The 18298-nt window shown below is 39.3% G+C and overlaps 1 protein-coding gene across 1 annotated transcript in view; it reads right to left on the bottom strand.

Moving 5' to 3' along the window:
* LIMCH1 (LIM and calponin homology domains 1) overlaps nt 1-9932 on the bottom strand; it is a 110540-nt gene extending 100608 nt beyond the window's left edge. Inside the window, exon 1 of the mRNA XM_031055289.1 lies at nt 9862-9932. The gene's annotated coding sequence lies outside the window, so the exon portion shown is untranslated. The remainder of the gene's footprint in view (nt 1-9861) is intronic.
* Between the last annotated feature and the right edge of the window lie 8366 nt (nt 9933-18298).

The following is an 18298-nucleotide window of genomic DNA, read 5'->3' as shown; positions in this document are numbered from 1 at the left end:
TCTTTCCCTTTTTGTTTCCCTGAAACAGTATATAGGTTTCTGCAATATCTTGAACAGAACAGGGGAGCAGAGTGGGAGATTCTCAGTTTCCTATGATCATAGTTAGTAAAGTTTTTGTTCCACTTGTCCAAAATCGTATGCATGTTATTACATCTTGAAGTTCCCACAGCTCCAACACCATTATGTATTGGGAGTAGCATAAAAACAAATATGAATGATACTTTTGGGAGCTGGGGGTATTTTTAAAATATTCTTGAAGTTAAAAACTCCATAACCCAAACTCATAGAGATAGCTGTACTATTCCTCTTCTGCTTAAGGTAGAATCTAACAGCAATGTCCTGAAACCAAATTAGTTAATATACTTTTATTTACGAAACAATCACTTTTCCCCATTAGATTAAGAGAACGCCAATAAAAGAACTGCCTATCTTCTAGAACCATTATTTTATTTCACAGATGGAAAAATAATTACTTTTTTTTTCCCCCCAGAAGATACTATGGTACTTTTTAACCTCACAGAGCAGCAACTTTATAAAACTACTATTTTCCATTTAGCTGCTACACCAGGCAATTTAAGATATAAATTTTTTTTGCCAGAGGACTTCTTTCCAAATACTGTAGCTCTCTTGTGATTTTAATCCTCAGTCTGCCTATTCTGTTTCAGGAAAAAAAGAATGTATTAGCTAAAGCATCCCATTTTCTTTATTACTCAAATGTGAATGCATCAACACCATAACCAATATTGCAGGTACAGATTAAAAGTCATAGGCAATAATAGAAGGCAAAATAAAGAGTTCTTATTGGAAACCTCAAATACCAAAACCCATTCTAAATAAATGTTCAAAATGGCTTGTACAGACTTCCCTGTGCAATATAGGAGAAGGATAAATTGAGAGGAAGGAAAGGAGTAGGGAACAAACAACATTTTAGGTCACCATTTGGAGGCTGAAGAGAGAGGAAATAGGATGGGGCAAGATGGAAAACTCTGAGGAAGGCATTAAAATTATTATTAAAAAGTTTATCTCCTATTAGAAACATTTCTAAGCAGTCTGGCACCAAACCCCCCAGGACGTGCTTGCTGCAGAATATGTCAAAGGGAGGTTTCTTCCAGAGCAGACTGTCTGCTTCTGACTTATTGCCTCATCTAGAGCAACAATCCAGATGCCAAAACACTGAGTGGTTTAAGCTTGCTCTGCTACCAAGCCAGCTGAAAAGTTGTGCTGTTTGTGCAGGGTCTCAATGGTCACCCTCACTCTCACAGTTAGTGTCCATCCCAGCTTCTCAAAAATCCACTAACTACACCTCTTCTGACATAGACCCATATACACAAACTAAATTTTCTGTGCCAATTTAGACTTTCATAGAGCATGTGTCTTGGTATGTAAACTTTTATCAGCTCTGTGGGTTTCTGTTGAAATACTGGGCAAACAAGACCAATCACCATTTTGCATTGGGGACCTGGCACAAGATCCTCGGCCATGGCCCAGGGGACAGACTCTGCAGGTGAACAAAAACCACTCACCCCACCTTCTCCTAGAAGCCCCTGACAGTGGCAGTCCCACGATTTCTTGCTCCATCGATCCTAACCAAAGGATTTGGCAGCCCTGAGCCTTCTGTCCCCAGCCATGTCCTAGTCTAAAGAGTTTTCAGGAGAGAAAACCTGCACCACATATCTTCCTCTGGCATCTACAGCTCCAGCCTGTGCCCTCTTCCCTAGTCCTAATCCTAATCCTTGGCTCATTTTAAGTGATCCCAACAATCCCACCAAACACCCAAAAGACAATAACCCAAACCAGGATACAACTATGAATTTTCAGGCTCCATCCACAGAACCTGAGTGTTTGCATACACACATGACCTACCCTCAGACCCTTCAAGCTCTCTGCGGGGATTTCTGCTCACCACCTCTAGCATTTATGCACCTGGCTGAGTCAGAACAATCCTCTGCTCTTCTCAAAGTTCTCTTGTAATTTTCAGTCCAACATAGAGTAATCAAGGTTGGAAAAGACCTCAAAGATCACCAAGTCCAGCTGTTAAGCCAGCACTGCTGGGGATGGTAACTCGATCATTTCCCAAGCAGCCTGGTCCAATGCCTTACAACCTTTTCGGTGAGAAAGTTTTTTCTAATATCCAATCTAAATCTCCCCTGGAGCAACCAGACACTCATCCTCCCTTTCCCCTGTGCCAGGAGCTGGCTTGGACTCTCCAGTCCTGTTAAATTAGGCACACTAAGTCATTGCATAGAAGCTAAAACCTTAGACCTGGCTTACCTTATAGAAACAACAGGGCATGATGGAAGTGGAAAGCTCTCTAGTCCCAGCACAGGGAGAAGCTAGGTCACTTCCTTCCTCTGATAAAAACCAGCTCTCATAGCTACGGGAAGAATCAATGCTCTACTCATGCTGTCCCCAAGGCTTGGCATTCCAGGAGATAAGGTATCTCCTCAGCTGGATAGACAAGCTGAAATCAGTGCTAGCCACTGTGTGACTAATTTATTAGACCTTCCTGGGGTTTTTTATCATGAGTTAAGAATTTGAAAAACTTCTGCCAGGAAGAGAAGGCGTTTCAGGCAACAGTTGATAAAAGATCTAATGAAAAGCACCAATAAACTGCCCATGAAATTCTTGCAAGAAAGCGTCAGTTACAAAAATATTCAGAGGATGGCTGCCAAAACCCAGCCTCCAAAAACACCTCAATTCTAGGAGGAAATGGAAGAGAAGCATTTTCAGAGAATAAGAAGAAAAGAAAGGCTGAAGTGATGTGTGTTCACAGATCAATCCAGGCTGGAGGGAGAGGTATCCAACAGAGCTCTTTGCTCAAGTAACAGATCATATTCCTAAAAAGAAAAGCTGACTAATGATCTGATCTAAAGCCAAAGGGCATTTCATATTTGAGAATTCAGGAAATTCTATCCACAGTAAACCTTCACAGAGAGATTTCTCTCTTCAAATTAAGTTTTACAGACTTACATTCAAACAAGCAGTCTTTCAGCACTTGATAATTATTAGCCTAGACAGCTTCAGTATCCACATATTTTTAACTCATGGTCTAGTAGCAGCTCCAAAATGCCCCCAAATATTTTAAAAGGACAGAAAAATCTACTACTAGTCTTAAAGATGAACAAATCACCTTGAAACAGTGAATAATGAAAAGTCAAAATATTTTGTTGCAAAAGACATGGCTAAGAAGTTTCAAAATATAAACATGTTCCTGAGGTCACAAAAATATTTTTGGGAAAACATTCTTGAGTGATTGCTAATGATGCCCCTGACATCATTTATTTAGAATCAGATGAACAAGGTGTTTTTTTAACAAGCAGGACAGAACTGACTTTGTCTCCTGAAGGGCTCACAGTCCTGAAACAGTATATAGGTTTCTGCAGTCTAATATGTAAAAAGTTAATAAAGACCTATGCAAATATGTAGTATTTAGAAAACAATATTCCAAACACAGGACTGCATTAGTGTTGCTCTGCCAAAACCTAAAAATATGAACAAAATAGAGGCCTTGCAAACAGCTCAAGAAAGGCAACAGGGAAGAATGTAACTTCACAAGCTGTTTATACAGAACCTACAATCACAAGGACTGATGATGTGAAGAGCATCTCATGCACCTATAAATTTACAATTCATGCATACTTTTTACACGAAGTAGCAATGGCCATGGATGTGCATTCTAAAACTGCTAAATATGCTTTCTTAAACATACACTCTTGAAAAGCTGAAACTTCTCACAGGATTACCTTGCCTTGCATTTGAGCAACAATCCTTTGGAGTGGATCAGTGCTCCACAGTCTCCTGCCCTGTCAATAACCAAGCATCAGTGAAAAAGCTCTACTATTCAGTCTGCTGAAATGCATTTTTTTTAAATATAAATACAAGGACAGGTCATCCTGTCTGTTCAAGCATGCCCCTCACTGTCTATTCCCCTCTTCTCTCACAGGCTTAGCATTAGGGTTTATGTTACCTTTGGCCCCTCATCTAAACCGTATGAATAAATAGCTCTTCATTATGAAACAGCAATAAAACTTACAGATTAAGGACTCTGTATTCATATAAAATTGTTTCGAATGTCCTCACATGAACTTAATTCTTAATGCTTAATGAGCCTTGGGGCCCATCTCTCAAACCTGGAGACATGCCAAATTCATGATGCTGATAATGTTTTGGCTTTACAGCACGGAGCCTGAAAATCACAGGAAAACACCAATTCCTTCTCACCTCAAAGCATGGGTCACACTCAAAACTTGGAATATGCCTATGAAACTCAAATACCTTCTTGATTTTCAAGAGTAGAAAAGTCAAGCACAATAGTAATTAAGCATAAGGGCTGGGCATCCACTGACTTCTCCACTGTTCACTACACAGCCAAATGCTGAACTGATGCCAGGCCCATAGTATTAACAGACAATTAGAATGATACATCTGAAAAATCCTATCACCTACAAAGACTATTTGTTTTGCCCTACCAGATGACAGAAGTGACGTTAACTTGCAAGAAGAACGGCTGAAACACCACATATACAGCAAAGGCTGTCCTACATACCTCACGGTGCCACTGACTCAGAGCACAACAGTTTTATTATCCCACAGCATTACACTTGTGCTGATCTGGCACATGGCCAGCCCTTGTTGAGAACTGCACTTATGTCAGCTCAAAGCATGGTCAGATGCACCAGAACCAGGATGCATATCCAAAGAAACTGCTCTTTGAGAAAATGCAGCTCATTCATCACCATCAACATGAAGAACACAAGCTAAGGGGATTTCTTATTTGTAGAAGAAAATAATTCTCATGACAGAATAAATGATAAAGTAATTATCATTACTTTAAGTAATGGCAATTACTTATAATTCTCATGACAGAATAAATGATAAATTCCATTAAGTAATTCTTGGTCATAATGACTTTCAATTAGCTCAGATTTATAGCCACTTATCATATTTGCTTTAAATGTTATTAAAATAATCCATATGCATTACTAATTTCTCATCTTTTTTATTTAAAAGTAAAATCTAAAAACTTTCTTGTACCTTTTAAGAGCATATATTCCAAGTATGCACAGCAGAAGTGCCTTTCCTATATATTGTCCTACAGGAGGAAAAGTGCACAACTTGTTTTTTAGTTCACTGTACATATGCAATTTTACCAAGATTACTTAAAAACAGTAGAACATCTTTGTATCTCCTCTTTCAAAAAACAACATAAAAGTTACTAAGTCAAAGAATAAGCATAGTTTCAAAGAATAATCACAGTTTCTGCAGATTTTATGAAGTTACACAATGCCATGTGCTAATAGATAAAATAACTCTCCCTAAAAAACCAAGAAGACCTTGGGAAAGTGCTCATAAGTTGGTTTCCATAACTACACAGGAAAGTGACATCCATCTTTAACCACATACAGTTAGTCTTTTTTCATTTTTATATGTGTATGATATGCAGTGAAATATTTGTTAGAACTTTCATGCTTGAGAAAAATCAGATTTATTTTGCCTGCACGTACTGCTATAAATTGATTTTAATACATACATAAACCAGAATCGCAGCTAAAATGTTCTACATGCAGAACTCAAGGTATTACACACAGTCATGATATTGTTAGACTCTACTGCAAAGCCAAATAATTTCTGCTAATATCCAACTGTTTTAGTTCATTGTTTAAAGTCTTTTGCCCAGGATCCATATCACAATTGTTGTTGTTATTCTTCTTTATGGTCTGGTCCTGCTCCTGACATTAGAATCTCATTACTACTAATACAAATTTCAGGGTGACGATTACTTGATTCCAGAGAAAGCTTGAGAGAAAATACGATTCCAATTGCATGTCAGAATTTCTTAGAGATATATTGGATATATATCCTGTTTGGATAATCATATCAAAGCAAGCAATTAACTCAAATTTTTTAAGTCTCACATTCCTACAGAGACCTCTTTAACTACCGAATACCCAACATGAAGGAAGTAATCCTGCAGTAGCAGAGCTTGACAAGGGGAGGTGGGCAGCAAGGAGAAGGGCAAAAAAATTGAAAATATGTTTGCAAGGATATTAGAGCAGAAACAACTGGTCAAGGTTGCAGCAAGACATGCATTTTTTCTTCTTGTAATAATTTTTAAACTTATTAATAGATATTGTTGCATGGTTAGAAATAAAAGCAACCTTGACTTCCTTACCTGCTGTTTCAAAAAACACAATAGAACCGCCCAGACCAGCAGGGCAGACAGAGAGACAGGACATGCACTTTTTTTGACAGTCAACCTTCATTCAGATGTCTGAATCCATAGAATAGGAACACCTAAGCATTGCAACAACCAGTTCTAATTTATTTCTGATTAATCCTCTAGCTTCTTATGATATCTGGGTCAAACCTAAACATGAAAGCTATGTAACAATGGAGAAAAAAAAGTTGAACATGTGTTGGAGCAGCAATAGGGGATTTCCAGTGATATTCCTGCTACTGGTGTTGTATTCCTGCATAATATAGCTTTCAACCATGACCCCAGGAAGGCATGTTTGCCCACCCATGCAGAAACTCTTCATATGAGTTTCTTTTCATATGAGAATTTAATTCACAAAGCATGAACAGAGAAAGAACTGCCTCTGCCTATATAGCTATTATATCCCTGCTGAAATCACCATCTGCACTGATGTCAGAGAGCTATGCTAAAAAAACATGAACTCATTTCAGACAAACAGAAGTCATAGTCACTGGCTTCTCAGCACAGCTGAGTGAACAATTAGAGTCACCACTGTCTGGGCAACTGCACAAGTGGGCTTTCAAACAGCCAGAAAGAATAAAGGGCTTGTGTTGCTCTCATCTGTTGACTTGTTGCTCTATGGCATCCTGCATTGTTTAAATATGCCCCTCAGCTCTCAGCTGAGTGCGTCAAGCTATAAAGTTCGTACAGAGGCCAGATCGAAATGCCACAGCACAAACACCACCAGAGAGGCAGGTGCAAGGCTTGCAGGTTCCTGTGGCAGGCATACACATCTGCACTGCTCCACAACCCATTCATCCCAAGAGCCTGAGCTTTTGGCATTGCACAGTTGCATTCGTTTTCATTTATTAAAATATGTGGATTGTTGCTAGATGTGAATGAATCATTTATAACCAGTGTAGTGATGTCTGCTTGTGTCTGTAGGCTGTCTAGCACATCAGGATTGGGATCAAGTGGAGGCGGGCCTGGCATTACTGTGTATAAGTGTCAAACAATCCTGCTACAGGGACAGAGATTCCCCCTGCACCCTTTTGCACAGACCAGAGTCTTTGGAGAATGGGCTCTGGCACGGTAACTTCCCCGTTCCGTTCTGCAAAACACCTGCAAAGCCAGAAGGTAGCTTGAGATATGTTTGGGACGTTCAAGGCATGCTGACTGTGTCCCCACTCCTGACAGCAGTCTCCAGTCCTCTGGCTGCTGGGATCCCTCAGAGCCCAAGCTCTCTTTCAGTCTTCCTCACAAAATACAACAGGTGAGGAAAACCCTGAAACAGTCACGTGGAAGCTAAGCACAGCTTAGCATTCCACATTCACATGGACATCACCCACACAAGTGTGTCTGCCTTTGAGTCGCCAGTTAATGCCCCTTGCAATGAGTACTGTCCTGTGGGTAAAAGCAGAGGTAAGTTTGCTTTTCTCCAAAACTTCAACAAATCAGATAAAACCTGACCAAAACCAATGAGTTCTTCCATCTTCAGAAACCAAGACAGCTACAATTTATTTCTTGTCTTCTGAGGTTTCAGAGACTTAGATCAGGTTTTCATCTACTTGTTGAAGTCAGCTGCAATGAAAGCACAGCAGACTAACAGGGAGTTAAGAGAAAGCTTGTTTACCATTACATTTTTTTCATTAGGTAGCCTGGTAATTTTCCAATAAGTCACAAAAAACCTGTCTAGAAAGACAGTATTGCTTGTGGCAGCTTTACAGTGCTGTTCACCGAGCAACAGATAAAAAATTAAATATCAGTGCTTCACTTGCCAAAGAAGTACTTTTTGAAGATACTCTGGAAGTTCTGTGTTAGATCCAAAAATTTCTGTTGAGTTCTCTATTTTTACAGTGGACTTGGGACCAGCGAGGAGTACAATTCTACTGCTGGTGCTATAGTTTGTTTGTCATCAAGACCAATTTGGCGACTTTCTCATTAACACTCTGTAGCCTAATAGAGTTTTACACACTAGCCACAGATTGCTAACCAAGAGCAATACAAACTTCACAGCTTTTAAGATTTGAGGCTGAGGAGACAGATTCCTCCAGGCTGATTTGCACTGATCCACAAATGGTAAATGAGGACAAGAAATTTGTCCAATATCACAGAACAGTTACGTAGTATAACTAAGTGCTGTCCTTTGACCCGGTTATGGAGCTCACAACCTTCTAAGAAATACATATTTATTAGTCTCATTAGCAAAACATTAGTTAGTTAAGCCTTCCATCTTAAAGATTTACAGTATTTAAATCAGACTACCTCTGCTTACTTGCAGATAAGATTACAATCTAATCTGGAAATACACAGCCCTTGCTTTTCATGCAACACAATTCAACCTTAACATTCAAAGAGCACTGAGAAGTGATTCAGCACACAGCACTTCCCTTCAACACACAGAGGAGAGAGATTTTGTGTGAGAAGCAACCCTAAATACAAAGAAGGTATGCTCCTTCTGAGTTACACAACTTTTGATCAACAATAACAACTACTTCCCTCCTCCCAAAGCCACTCCTCAGCAAAGACACGCAACTGCAATCAAAATAGATCACATCATTTCCTTTATATTTTTTCACCTTTAAAAGCTAAAGTTCAAGCTGTCTGATTAATGACACCAGTGAGACATATAGCAGTATTTACACAAGTAGGTTTCAGATCTATGGTAAGCTACCTAGAGTTGAGTTGCAGGGTATTAGCTCAACTCTACTGCTGAAAACAGCTCCCAAGTTCCAGTACCTGGAATAGTATAAAACTTTACCAATAGCTACACATCTCAGGAGATCTCCTTTGTAAGTATGGATTCAGTTCTGCACAAGCTTCATCATTCTGGTGTGCAAAGACAGCTTTTATCAATTTCAGTGACAATCCTGCATATCCAGGGAAAGGAATTGGTCCATACAGGTGATTCAGATAAGCAGATTCTCCCAAATGCCTGACAATCTGATTTTCACATGATTTTTCAGCAGATTCTCCCAAATGCCTGACAACCTGATTTTTATAGGGCTAAGGGCATTAGGGCATATTTCCAAATCACTCTTTTAAGTCATCAGCTTTGGCATGTAAACCTTAACAAGGTTTTGGAAGACTCTTCCTAAAAACTAGCCATTAGAACTACAGAGAGAAATGTGCAAAAGCTAACTCGTGTCTCTCATCCAAAAATTACAAAACACGTCATTGAAACACACCTTTAGGCAAAATTTAGAGGATACCTAACCTTTCCAGAAACTATTAAAGCAGCTGTGTATTGATGGTATTCAGATGGCTAACTCCTGACAGCGTTCAGACTTGGAGCTGGTCCAAAACGCCTCATTGTGGCAGAAACATCCACAGGCAGGTGTGGAACACCATTTGCCAATCTGTGGTTAACAGCATTAAATAAAAGGAAACCAAAAAACAAACATAATATTCTTTGTTTTACATAACTTAGCTAAGGACCAGGGGTGGAGTGAGGGAAGCACTTCATAAAACCTGTTTTCTTTAAGCCACATTTCAACCCATACCATAACAATAGCTTTGGCACTGAAATTATACTGCAGTGAAATACCACTATGTGCAATGTCAAAACTCTCAAAAGGAAATCAACAATGGAACATACTAGCTAAGGTTGTTTTCTACTTTAGTCAAGACTGTATTCAAGGCTCAAAACTGTAAGCATTACTTACTCACACAGAAGAATGCCGTTTTCTAATCCAGAACGAAAATCTTTCTCACCAAAACTTCTGCCCGTCACTTGCTGCAAAAGAGTAGAGGGAAACAAAAGAGTGACATCTATTAGAGAGTGAGCTTTACAAGTGCAATTCATAATACTCAGTTAGAGCATCTGCTGTGTAAGGAATATTCGAGCTTTACAGGCCTTGCAAAGGACTAAGCAATGTCCATTTCTCTTTCCCATTTCATCGAGCTATTTAACATATAGGACAAAGTATTTGCTAAGGTCAATGCAATTGCAGTCTGCAATTGCAGACTGTTTTCTAGCAGTAAAAACCAAAAATGACAAAACAAAAACTACAATGTAATCTTCAAAATATTTTAGAAGTTTTATTTTATAGTGCTTTGAATTTTAAAACTATTGCATTTAGACAAACTATGTATTTTTATTGGTTTTTTTGCACCACATTAAACATTTTGTACCAGCCTTGAGCTTTAGTCCTTAACTTATCATCTTTATAGAATAAGCAAAGACAATTGAAAGCAATGGTGTGTGTTATAGCCCTTCAGACACATGCCTCAATACTCCTGGTTGTATTAAAAGATATTTCACATCAGCAATTCAACCATGAAGAGAATACAAACTCAGTGGAAGCTTAGGGTCCCCCAGGTACATTTGGACCAGGAGGTACACTTTGCCTCACAAGCTCTTAAGCTATTCTGTGCTGCTTAGGGATGGACCAGCTAGAAACCTTCCAGGAATCCCAATCTCACCTGAGGGTGCTGGATGCTGCAAGCATGACTGAACCCCCCTTTATGACTCACTACTGTGTTGACAATGTCTTGCCATTCATCCTCACATCATTCTCAACAAATATGTTCAGTTAAAAGTAAAGAATACTTTTTATTACAATCACAAAAGATATAAAAATAGTTACTATGTTTAGAAAGCACTGAACAGAAACAATACAAATAAAAAAAACAGTTTTAATTGTCCTGCAGGAGGTCTTCTCTTTACCCAGGCAAAACATTTACCGGATGCTTATAGAGCGCTCATGGCTTTCATCCAGTCTTTCAGCAAGAGCCTTGCTCTGGGTGTTGCTTCCACCATAGACAACAGTGACTTGGGGACACATCAGTCATTATGTTCCTGTTTTCTCCTTGCTGTTATATTCAGATATAAGACCCTTCCCCTCCTAGTTTCCTGTCATAAAGACAGCAATTTATAAAAACTGACAAGCTGCAACTGTCCCACGGGATTAACGAATGCCTCAGTTTCAAAATGCTGGTTATAGCTGGGCAGTCTTGTACAGAGAGCAACACTTTTAAAATTGAAATGCATATGCAAAGCCTAAAATCTAATCCTTCACTAAATTATAAACATATTGTTCTGCTCAATGTGAAGGAAGTTCTCCCATACTCTGAAAAATGTATCCTAACAGCATCAGTGGACAATCATATCTTACACAAATGAATAAAGAAGAACGAGGCACTGTCCTGCGCTCATATCTCTGAAGAAACCACATGTAATTTGTAGTAAATTACCTTTAACCATTTAAACTATATCTAGTCATAATAAATCATATCTAATCTTGATCTGCTGGGACACAGGGAAATCATGATAATAAAATCATTAGCATTTGGGATGATTTATAGGTGGAGCATATCAAAATTGACTTTTGTTTCATCCACAAGATATAGTACAGAAAGGAGCAGGAAGAGCTATTTCATAGCAGCCTGACTCCAAGTAGTTTTTTTCATCGGTGAAAAAATTAAAGAAAAATTATAGTCATCTTACTTCACTCCTCAAGACCAAATGTCCCAGATACGGAGATCAGTCTTACGCATTTGTTGAAGACCCTCATTTATCAGGGAGCAGTACTGAAACTGCTACCACAATTCAGGACTCTGCCTGCCAAAAGCTGTCACATGAGTATCGCTGCTATAACTGATGATGTAGGAAGGTTTCATACACTACTTCTGTCTGCACGAATAAAATCATGAAATACAGATGCACAGCTGGCACATGAATTCATCCAGTGAGATGTAGAACACACACTGACAGGAGGTGAGGAAAGACAGGAAGGTCCAGGAACAGTGCATGTCTGTTTGAAAAGGAACTGGAAGTAAATGAGGCATGGCAAGGTTTATGCCTGTTCTAGATGATGCAGCTGCAGAGGGAAAACATTAATCACCTACAAGTCTCCTGATTTAGTCAATTAAAATGTAAAAACAGTTCAACAGAGAAAGGTTAGAAACTAAAAATTTGTAGGAAGATGCCATTATAAATGACAAAGATAAACCCAAAATGGGACTGAGAGAAGCAAGAAGCTGGATCCACCTTTTCCAGAGGAAACGAGAGCTCAGTTGCTTGGTGTACACATGCACATGCACCTCCCTCTCCACAGAGGCCACTTTGGGCCAAACCCTCATGAAAAACTACTGCAGACCCACAGGCCAGCCTGGTGCACATTTCTGAGATAACCTCTGCTCAGCACACCCAGGGCAGGAGGAGACAAAGGGACTTCAAGCAAAAGGACTGGTACTCTCATATTTGCACACAAAGAATCCCAGATAGCAAAGTGCATACTTTACCCAAACTCCAGTAATAATGAAAGTGTGTGCATTAGCCACAATATCACAAAAAATCTGCACACATCTCAGAACTGTGTTCATGTTATTGATATAAGCAGTGGTCTGTTCTTACTAGCTGATCTCCATCTCCAGAAATAAAAGCCTCCAGTTTGCTGGATGAAACTCTGAAAACACTGACAAACAAGGACTAAAGGATAGCATTTGCAGTGCTTCTACTGAGCTTCACTGGAAAAAAGGAAATTGTTCATTTGCAACCAGGTACAGTAAACTGCAAAATGGAAGAACAGACATTTAACCCATCAGTTTTCATAGTACAGAGAATTGGCGATCAGAACTGAACCTGCACAAAACCAGTCATGACCAGATGCAATGTACTCTATTCTGGACTGCTGTCTTCAGGAAAGGACAAAAAAAAAGAAAAGAAACATGAAAACCCAAGATGTTAACTGAGAGAACTTTTGAGACCTGACCTTTCTTTGCAAGGCCAGGCTTCCAGACTGGCACATCTTGCATACTTTGGAGACACAACGCCATCCCCCACCTTGCACTCTTCCCACCTCACTGGTACAGACCAGCACACTTAAGCAGTGCAGGATGAAGCAGGATAGATGGAAGAGTTCCCTATCCACTCTGCAATGGCAGCAGACTGTAATTATTGTGGTGCCAAAGTTAGAACAAAGTACCTTAAAGACAAAACACAAACTATATCTTGCTAATGATTAGAATAGCCTCCCACTTCTTTAATAAGTTCTATAAAGCTGAGTGGAAAAAAGCTGCATTTCCCTGTCATACTGGAAATTAAAAATAGAGAACAGAAGCAAAACAGTACCATTTATTACTGTGTGCTTTATTTATGTGAGGAGTCTTATTTTTATTCATCATCTGGATTATATTTTCCTCTCTGTAAAAAGCTACAAGTGTCGCAACCAGGACAATTATTTGAGTGCCGGGTGCATTTCTCAGTTTCCCTGTCACTTAACAACAGAACATGAACCTAAAATGAGTAATTAAAGTTTTTCATGGCAACAACTTCAATACATATTTGCATACAGTAACACTTGGTATATATTGCCTTGTTGCTGGTTAACTCTTTTGTTCTTTGCAGTTACACATGCTACAAAATTTATGTCATCAAGGATGGCTGTCATCCAGCCACTAACCATTGCCATATTGTACAACTTTATTTTCCCAAAGCTTCAATTTATATTGTTTTCCTTGCATTTTATATTGCTGCTGGTGCTTCCTGAGATGGAGCTTGCAAAGCTTCTCATGTCAAAACAGCTTAGGGGCATGAAAAAGAAAGGTTGACAAATTAGTGAACAGATGCTAGCCTCAGGTGAAGGTTATCTAGGCCAACAAGATATAAGTAGCTGAATAAACACTTGGTCATCGGGGATAGCACACTGAAAACACTTAGTTTCTTTTTCTATGTGCACATCTGACAATGCCATGTTATGCAGTGAAAAAAATTAGAGCAAAAAGAGGTCTTTGTTTCTCATTGAGTGTTTTTGAGAGCTTATGAAGCATGACAGTAAAGAGAGGAAGATTTTCAAAGCATTTCATAAGCTGTTTATTTCTTTGTATGTGAGTATGCTGCCTTTCCATTTTGTGCTACCATTACTTTCCCCTACATACTTTTTTTTCTTAAATGAAAAAATCAGGTCCTGCTACTTAACTAGGAAGATATAAAAGTAAGGCTTAAACTGCAATAATCAGGTTTGTATATCGAAAGCATTGGATTGTACAAGCAACAGGGAACACAAACCACCAAAAGAAGCAAGACAGCTTTTAGGGCACCGGATTTGGCTCTTCTAGAGTAATGAATTCCTACTTCCCTGTTTCTGAGTTATAATGTGAGCGAATAAGATGAATATGCAAGTTAAATTCCATTTTCATATAGCATAGGCAAGGGATTTCTGAACCAAACAACCCTGACCAGTCACAACCAGGTTCACCTTTGCAGCCCAGAACTGCGCTGCGTTGCTATGACAGTGCCATGGAGCCTGGAGACCCTTCGCTGGCTCCTGGTTCAGCCACCTATGGATCATGCAATGTCTCTGTCTGCAAAAGTGGACACAATGCATCATCTAGGCATGAGTTCCCTCTCTCTTATGCCACAGAGGCATTTAAATTGCTAAAATCACAGCAATGCAAACCAATCCTGAATGGCTTTATTACAAATACTAGGAAGGTAGTTGATGTAGTTCAGAGAAACTTGAATATTTCCAGGGGCAACAACCACAGATCTAACATACCTGTCTTCCAGTAAAGCTGAATGATGACAAGCACTCTGCTCAAAGCCTTCCAAAAGGCTTTACAGTATTGAGGTAATTTACTACTGAAATCAGTAAAAGAGCAAACAAATATCTCTAGTGTGTAATTCTACTCTCAGGGACAAAAGCAGCGTGAGCTCAGAATGACTAATGTGGCCAGCAATAAATCACCTGAAATTCTGTGATACAGAACTTGAAAATTTAAAGAATATATGGGAGAATGAGAGGAGACTTCACATTTGGGTACCAAGATTAATCTGCAAAGAAAGCACTTATTATTTTCAGGTCTTCCACTTCCTGGTCACTTAAGTTTAACTGCAATTTGTGAAGTTAACTACCGGTACTGAAGTCCCTTTTTCTCTTTTCCTCCGACTTTTCATCTTCATAATATTCTTTGATGAGACAAAAAGCTCACTCACTCTTAATACTTCATATAAACTTCAGTTTTTCTAGCAGCAATAGGATAAAATAGCATATTCTCCCCCATTTGCTTTAAATTCCCTTCTGCCACACTGCTGATCAGGTCAGCTGACAGTTTAGTCAACATATAGCATGGAAAAACCATATCCACTGATACAAACACACTCCCCTTTGGCGGGCCCAATTCTAAGTCCTCACTAAAGGAAAAATTTATTTACTTAGGGATGCTAGACACTGCCTTTTGTTTTCCATGGAGGGAGCAGCAACTGAAAAAATCACAACAGCTGGGTTTTTTTCTGATCCTTTGCACAGATTAATGAGGACATGATTCTATGAATGGACACCTATATTTAAAGTGTAGACCAAACTGGCTCAGTTAGTACTTTGTTTAGGAGACACGACAAAAGAAATACTGAAAGAGTAGTACGCACCAGCAGCTATTACCCTACCTAAGGCTTTAAAGCTAAGTCTGGGAATACTTTGTCTTTGCTAAGTCCTGCTCACCACCAGAGCTTTCCACATTGAAATTCTGCCTTGCTAACAGTAGTATTAAACATGCAGGGTTGCCATACGTTGCTTGGATTTATGATCTTGCAGAGCCGTGCGCATTTCTGCCAGGACATCTGGTAGTATAATCCTGTTTGGCCGGCAAGCTGCTAGGGAGTGTTAAAATTTAATGATAGAGTAAAATCAGCTGCCTTTCCATCTCTCTTCCCTCATGCTGTTTGTATACATTTCCAGGTGCATTGCCAGATATTGCAGCCTTCCCTTTGGGGTGGGGTGGGGAAGAAAACATTTCAGACAAGGTTGAACGTTTTGTGAAGAAAGAGAGCAAAGAGCAGGAAGGGAACTTACTACTTCTGTCAGATTTCTCTTGGCTGCAGCACATGCCCTGAAAGCTTCACCTAGTATCAGGTCATCTGTTACATCTAATTTGTATCTGACAGTCAGTAGATTGGCATTGCATTGTTTTATGGGCAACCAGACTCTTATCTCCAATGTTATCAAAATTAGGTACTAGATGACAGATATGACAGACCAACCTAGTGTGTTTTTAATCAATTGTTCAATTTAGGGTTCTTTTTATTGCTAAAAAAAAAATCCTTAAAAGACCCTTATGGAAATCCATCATCCCTTTCTTAGTTTTAATGGGAATTAAAGAAGGGGAGAATTGTAGGTTTTGCCACAGATTAACCAGTAAAGTGTTCATCCTACTTTTTGAGTGAGGAGAAGGAAGATGAAGCACTATTTTGGGAAAATAACTTGTATTTGGAGGAAGGTACATCTTACCATAACAACACATTCTTTAGCTGTTTGCTCTTTTCTGCGAAAACAAGATTCCATGCAGATGGTCAGAGGAGCAGCGATCAGAGGAGCACATATGATGTGAAGCCAACAGGTACAAGAGACCAGAAGACAAGCATGCCCCTCCTTAGTCCAAGGCCCTCATTTAATCCAGTCCTGTCTGTCTGGAGAGTCTGGCCTTACTCAACCCACCCTGCTTCAGGGTGCACCAGTACACAATGGCAGCTCCTGCACCTTTGAAGGGAAGAGGAGCAGATGCCTTGTAATTACTATCATGAACACCCTTTCCCAAGGTCTTACTTTCTTACCCAACCAGGCTAAATAAGCAGTCTGCTCCCTGACAAATGAAAGACTAATTAAAATTATCATGAATTTGTTTCTCTATGGTTCCCTGGAGCTTTCCATGGACAGACAAGCATTCACACTGCCTTTTATTGTACCTCTTCAGTTACATACAGAAAGAAAAGTGTATACAGGGAAATAGTCTCAAAAACAGAAACTGTTGATTCAGCTCTTATGTTTTCCCTAACTAATTCTTCTTGAAGCGTGAATCAGCACTGATGAAGGGAGATTACTCAAACTCTGGCTACTGAACACAGAGTAGCTCTCCCACCAACAACCTATTTGCCTCACATTTTATCACCAAGTCAAAGATGATTTTTAGCAAAGGACAGGAGAAATTTTTTTCCTTTGTCTCAGGTTGATTACATCAGCAACTTTCCAGCAGAACAGGAAATTGGGTTTCTGGCCTTGTCTAACAGTGCAAAGAATTAAAACAGACATTTTTTTTATCCTTTGACTCCTTTTTCTAGGTCTAGAAAAGGTTTCTCATGCTCTTGAAAAACTGCTCCTCCAAGATTTATGCTATGCTTTATCATCTATATGTTGAAACTGAAGCATCTGTTAATAAAACCCTCTATTTTCTCTCCTCCAGCTTTAGAAATTTTAGGCAGTTCTGAATCAGAAGTGTTTAAAGCTCCCTCAATTACAGCTGCAGAGGCAGAGCAAAACACAACACAGGCAGTAGACTCCTCGTTGAACTCAACATCTTGTCTCACCCTCAGAGCAACGAAGAGATCAACAGCTCTGTAGGAGATGATAGGATCACTGCAGTATCTAGATTTGCTAATCCCCACTTTACACTGCTTTAACCTATTTTACATTAATCACTGCATTTATATTTTACAAGACCACTGCACTACTTCTTGGACAAGCAGTTTTTGACACCAGCGTGTTGCTTTCTGCCAGGAATGTGCATCTTGGCAGACAATTTTAAAACTGCACACATTTAAATCCGCAGAGAGACAGGAATACAAACATATGAGATGCTCCAAGTTAGAGAGTCCCAGCACTAGAAGCACTTCAGCCTGTCATTAACCACTGTCTGAGAGACTACCAAAGCTCAGCACTGCTACTGAGATTTTGCAATGAAAAATGTCTGGTAGGAGACACCAGCTTCCCTTTCTGAAGGAATTACGTGTTCACTTGAGCAAAACATCAATAAATTTAACCATCCATTTAAAGATGATACTCAATGTCTTAGGTCTCAGTGAAGATTCTGAAATGCCAATGATGAGCATCAGTAGGCACCAGTCTACCTTGAAGCTTTTAAATTTAATATCATCCAGTTGTTTCAAGGCAAGTCCACATGTAAAGTGTCCCATTTACAGTCTGTGCAATTTAAATATATACATCTCTCCATATATAAAAGTATAGCTCAGCAAGGCATTTAAGAGTTGATTTTCCAGACAGTGAGCCTGGAAGCCCAGAGCAAGCAAAGCAGGAAACTGTCCATGGGGAATAGAGACATGTCATACAAACACTGCTGAAAGGTGTAATTCTATCTGCTATCAATACA

The sequence above is a fragment of the Geospiza fortis genome, unplaced genomic scaffold (genome assembly GCF_000277835.1).
Source record: "Geospiza fortis unplaced genomic scaffold, GeoFor_1.0 scaffold40, whole genome shotgun sequence".
Classification (NCBI taxonomy): Eukaryota; Metazoa; Chordata; class Aves; order Passeriformes; family Thraupidae; genus Geospiza; species Geospiza fortis.
This window is presented reverse-complemented; position numbering and strand designations above follow the sequence as displayed.